Source organism: Otolemur garnettii, unplaced genomic scaffold, assembly GCF_000181295.1.
Source record: "Otolemur garnettii isolate 467f Iridium unplaced genomic scaffold, OtoGar3 scaffold00185, whole genome shotgun sequence".
Classification (NCBI taxonomy): domain Eukaryota; kingdom Metazoa; phylum Chordata; class Mammalia; order Primates; family Galagidae; genus Otolemur; species Otolemur garnettii.
The window spans coordinates 588,357-594,486 of record NW_003852580.1 but is presented as its reverse complement, the minus strand read 5'-3'; positions in this window follow the sequence as shown (position 1 = coordinate 594,486).

The following is a 6,130-nucleotide window of genomic DNA, read 5'->3' as shown; positions in this document are numbered from 1 at the left end:
GCATCTGGCCTTTAGCAGAGAGGTGGAGGGTGCCCAGATAGTTAAGGATGCAGAAGTGGACATGAGGTCTCCCCTCCTCTCACCCCTCCGCCACTCATCCTCTAAAGGGAGGGAGATCTAGAGAGCATGAAGTTGGGGCCTTTTTTCTAGAAGCCTTCTCCAATTTGGGGATGGGGCACAGACCCCATCACTGACTAACCTGAAGTTCAGTTTTCCCTTCCTCTCCATCTGCCTGCACTCCTGTCTTCCACGGAGTCCTCTTGTTTATAGTTGAGGGATGAGGGAGACTCTCCCACCCTCCTGGAGAGGAAGTGTGGAGTGGGGTCGAGACCCGGCCTGGACGCCACTCACTCCTTAGGCCCTGACAACAAAGCAGGGAGGGGACAACTGTCCCTGAGCCCAGGAAGGAGGGTGTTCACTGACGCTGGGGGTGGTGGTGCAAGCAGCCTAGGAGTCTCAAGAGTCCCAGAGACTGAGGCTCCCCCCATCTTCTTATCTCTGCTGAGGTGGGGGAGGGGAGAGAAAGAATAAATTCCCAGCCCTAGGTTAGCGACCGGGGGAACCCTCCCCTCAATTCTGCGCAAAAAGCCACAGTGAAGAGGGGCTTTCCGACACATCCAGAGACTAAATTCCAGGCTCTTAAGATGCCCTTGAGGGGTCTTTCTTAACCCTGCATTTTTGAAGTGGGGAAACGGAGGCTTAGAGAGGACTCAGCCGGGTCAGTCAGCATTGGGAAGTGAACATGTATCTCCCCATCATTCCTCTCTGCCCCCAAGGACAGAATATTCTGGCATTTCACACCAAGCCCCAGGCCTGTTTACAGGCAGAGAGTAGAGAGGGGCTTAGAAAGGCTTCTCTTGGCCCCACACGCTGCTTCATTCCGGGCTCCAGGGGGCAGAGAGGCCCACGGGAGAACCGATGGTGATAAAATTACCTTGACATTCTGGAACACAATGATAATAGTAGGACTTATTGATTGCTAGCCAGGCACTGGCGCTGCTCCTGGCTTTGCAAACTGCTCAGGGACATTCTCAACCTTCCTCTGGGCTGTGAATCCCTTTGCTAACCTGTTAAAAACTACACTCCCTCCTACCCTTGCCCTCAGAAGGTGCATGCCTGTGACATTATAGAATTATTTTGGAGGTTTCACGAAATGGCTGAGCCCATCCATGAAGGCAGGGTCTGGCTAAATGTCTCAAAGATACCGCCGGTGCCGGTTTACTTTCCACAGAAGTCAGTATTCACCACCATCACCACCCCCATTTACAGAAGGGCTGTCCTAGGTCACCCTGCAGGGCCAGGTCTGATAGCAGAGATGGGGCTTCAGGCTTCCAGGCCCAGGGTGAATCCGCAGGCCCTGGGCTGGGGCTGAGACGCCTTCTGCAGCCTTCTCCCAGTGGGGGATGAGCCTTGGTGCTTTTATCTAAAAAGTGAAACTAATAACGGTGCCTGGTACCTATTTCTTAGGACAGTGGGGGGCTTGGACAAGACGGTGCAGAGAAAGGCTTAGGCTATTCAAACAGAAACAAGAAACCCACCAGGGGCTCAGCTCCTGGGGCACGGGAAGAAAATCCAGACGGGAGCAGGGATCCCGGGCTGCTCTGGGCTCTTAGCTTAAAATCCATAAAGACCGCGCCCCCTCAATCCCAGATGAAATCTGCCTTCAGGCCCCAGGAATCCCCAAATTGGCTGGAGTGGGGGTGTAAAATCAGACACGCCTGTGACGCCTCTCACTCCCCAGGCCCAAGGTATTTTTACTGGCTAATTGCTTAAGTGAAGCCGCCCCGGCCCAGAGCGCGCAGTAACCCGAGCGGGGAACCAGATCCAGCTTCGATTGAGCCCGGGCGGGCCGCGGGGCGGGGGCAGGGGCGGCCGCCGACCACCCACAGCGAGGGCAGTGGCCCTGCCGCCGCTGCTCCGCGTTAGACCGGCCTGCACCCCCTCACCCCACTACCTGGAACCCCCCGCGAGGTGAAGTCCAAACGGAGCCTGAAGGTAGGGCAAGGCGCCTGGTAGGGACATGAGTGCCTGAGGTGGAGGTGGGGATGCTTGTCCTGGGGTCGTGGGACAGGAGGGGAAGAGGGCCTGGCAGGGGAAAGTGAAACTTCTGGGTGGGCCCAGGGAGCCAGGCTGGGTGTATGTGGGTGAAAGTGCAGCCCTTAGAGATGATGGGGCAAGGTCAGGTTCAGGAGGAGAGAGGGTGTGTAGGACCATCTGTGGACACATATCCCAGATGTTTCTCTGCAAACTCTAGATGAGCACACGCCACGCTGTAAGTGTGCAGAGAGCCTCGGGTGAGGAGCAGGCTGGGAGGGAAGGGAGGTCCCCTGCGGACTGTCCTGTATACAGAAGAGCATGAGATGGGTGTCCAGTCTGCGGGGATGGGTACTCCAGAGGTTCCTGGGCTGAACATTCTAGAAAGATGTGGGCATAGTATGGTGGTTAAGACGTGAACAACATGTGCACAGGGTTCTGTACAGAGAGTATTATACAATATGTGTGCAAACAGTTTCACAACACAGAATCTTTAAGATGTGTGTAGTAGAGCTCAGTGTATGCACAATTGGGGGTGTGTACCAAGAAGTATTCTGAACACGGAATAGCGTCAGCTCTGTGGACCATGTAATCTGGTACTGTATGTGTGGAGGGCGTGCACGGCGTGACGGGTGAGACGCAGGATACACCATGAGATGTGGAGCTGCCCGTGCATGGACACAGGACGCCTTGGGAGAGGTGTGGATGCACTGTGAATCCTGTTACGGTAGAGCTTGTTCCTAGGAGAGAGGTCTACATGGTGACAGATGGGCTTTCTCAGATCATGAGGCAGTGTGGAGAGCCACATGAGGAGAGGCCGTCAGGTCCGTGGGCTATTTAACACATAGTCTGATGACACTGCAGTAGCCACACGGCTAAGATTACGGGGGTCTCCCTGTCTGCCCTGGCTAAGAGTCTCACTGTCATCATCAGCTCACAAAAACTGCACCATAACCCTATAAGACAGATCATTTTGGATCTCAGATCCCAGGAAGGGAAAGGGACACCCCTACTTTTTTTTTGTAGTAATGGAATGGCTTTGACCTGCGTTTTTGCTTTGGGAAGGGTGATGGCTGGTCTCTAGCATGGTGTAGAGAGGGGGTTGTAGGAGGTCATGAGCCCAGGCATCCGACCTCCTACTACGGCTGCAGAAAGAAGATGCAGACAGAGGTGTATGGGATGGACAGCAGAAGATGGCCTCAAATGCAGGGGAGCCCCAGTACCTGGGTGCAGCATGGCTGTGGGCTCCTGCCCTGGGATGCAAACCTACATTTTGGGATGCTGACCTCAAAACAAGGTAGTCAGTGGCAAACCTACTTCCACCCCACCTGTCCCCACACTCCTCACAGGGGCTGCTGAGGTAAGAGAAAGGCAACAACTTCTCTGGCCAGGCCCAGTCTTGCCACACCCGTGTGGCACAAAGGGGGCCTGAGCCCATATGTGGGGACCACTAGGACTAAGTTCGGGGAGCAGCTGTGAGGAGAGCTGTCCTGGCCCCAGGCCAGCAGTTCATCTTCCCTGTCAGCTGCATACTAGGGAGAGGTCCATAGTTTGGTCAGAAAAAAAAAAAGAAAGAAAGAAGAAAAAAGCTTTCTGCTTCTGTGGCTGTGGGCTCGCCCTGTCCACTGGCCCTTTTACCCGAAAGCACGGATTTTCCATGACGTTCTTCAGTGAACTATTTGACAACATTGTGGCTCAGGAATTTACAGCCCTCTTCCCTGGAAGATTTTTGGGAGTTTTCTGGCATTAGCAGTCCTTGGGGCTCTAAGGAACAGAAAGCAGTGGGGGGCGTCGAACCTCCGGGTTCTCTGTTTCTGGACTCCCGGCTCCTGCAGTGCTGTTTTCTCACAGGGGTGGCCCCTGAGGCATCCTGGTCTATTTTTAATCTCAGCTTTCTGGACAGCTGTGCCCAAGAAAGATGGGAAGAATATTTTCCTTCCAGAATATGTGCGTGTGTGTATCTGGATGTAGCGGGTGTTGAAGGGATCCCCCAGGATTTGGTCCTGAGCAAAGGATCCTATTGAAGGCAAGTGACAACAGAAAGGTACAGCAGGGAGAGCTGCGAGGTGAGGTCCCGAAGCTCAGCGTTTACTCTGAGGGTGGAGCACCCTTGGAAACAAGTCTCACGGAGATGGGGAGGAGGGCAGAGAGAGAAGAGGAAAATGAGGTGCTTTCCAACAGAAACAAACCAACCCAAAGGAAGATATGAATTAAATTTCAATGGCCAGGCACTTTATAGTTTTTCAGATTTGAAAGAGATGCAATAGGACGGACACACACACACACACACACACACACACATACACCCTGCAGGGAGAGGGGAGTCAGAAGAGTGTGAGGTCCCTGGAAATCAGGGCTGCAGAGTCGGAGGCGGAGGATGTGCTCAGATTGGTTTCTTAATGGAAAACAGCGCTGGGCACACTCAAAACGCCTGTTAATCTCCGTTTAGAGCTTGCAATGTTCTGTCCATTCCCGTTGAGAGGGCGTTGAAAGTGATGATAACAAGTGCGTATTTTTAGGGAGAAAACAAAACCCAATCATCTCTGGCATGGCTTAGGAATGGAGGGAGGGACTTTACCTGCCCAGAGAGGCTGCCCACAGCCGAGGGTGTGGTGAGAAAAGGGAGGGGACTCCTGGTCTCTCTTACGCAGCCCTCCAGGTCCAGTGTGGGCCCTTTTGTCCCAGCCGGGATCCCTCGGGGCCGGTTTTGCTGCTGTTGTTTGTTTTTGTGTTTGCTTTTGTTTTCCACAATGGATGGGAGAGCCAGCTCTGTGTGCTTGGCGTGGGGGAAGATGGCTCAGCTCCTGGGAAGTCAGTTAAGAAGCAAAGTTTGTGGTGGGGAGCCAGGTAGGGTTCCCACCGACTAGAGAGGTGCAGATGTCAGGATGAGACACGGAGACCCCTCCACCCCTACCGCATACAGGGTCTGTGGACATTCACTGGTCAGAACTCAGCAATGTCTATGGAGTCAGACAGACTAAGGCGAGGGACCCAGAGATTGTGGGAGAATCTGCAGCTTGCACAGCTTGGTGGGGGAAGAGTGGATGGAGCCTAGGCTGGAGGGCAAAGCCAAGTTTGAGAGATGACACTGTACACACACAGAGGACACAGTCAGATGATGGATTCTCCAGGGCTGCCACAGGGGTGGGCCCAGGGGAGGAGGGGAAGCTTGCAGGGGCCGGAGCCCCAGTCCAGAGGCCCTGCCCTGGGCAGCCCTGACTTCAGCATCCCCCTCTTGCAGGGGGTAGAGAAGGCGCCAGTCCCTGCCCCATGCACACTAGCTCAGAGCCTGGGGTCCATGATTTAACTTCTTGGTGCCTCTGTTTCCTCACCTTACGATGGGATAACATCGGTCCCTAGCACAGACTACCAGAAAAGAAAAACCTGAAAGCCACTGTGGAGGGTTTGGCAGAGACAGGGGGGATGGACACCACAAATTCCAACCTTGGCAGAACTGTTAAACAAACAAACAAACATCTCTGTGAGGGGGCGGGATGTGGCCCCCGCCTGGGTGAGACAGCTCCCTGCTGTGTGATATGAGGCCAGCTGCTTTACCTCTCTGTGCCCTGGTTTCCTCATCTTCAGAACAAGAACACTGATGAAACCTCCCTTCTCGGTAGCTGACTTGATTAAGTTAGAAATTGTTAGCTGTGGTGGTTCTCACTGGGAGCCGCCTGGGGTCAGAGGCGGCTTCTTTCTTCAGGGCCCAGGATTTGGTGAACTGAACGCCAGTAGGAGAATCTAAGCTTGAGTGTGACTTTGGACAAATGTCCTCCTTTCTGGGCTCCGGGAGAGTGAGAATCAGAGAGTGGCCTCTTTGAGAACTCAGAGCAACTTCTGGACACCAAGAAGATGATGCAGCCTGGGGAATACACACCCCCATCTCCTCCTGGCCAGGCTTGGCCTTGGTATCCCTCTGTAGTGCACAGAATCCTTCCTCATGGGCTCCCTCCCTTAGTGGGCTGGCTACCTGCAACAGGGGCTCAGCCAGCGCTAGACCTGGATCAAAATGTTAGTTCCCTGCTCCAGGCTGTGTGACCTCTCAGCAGTGTCTTGACCTCTCTTAGCCTTTTAAACAGTAGAACTTGTGTCCTGG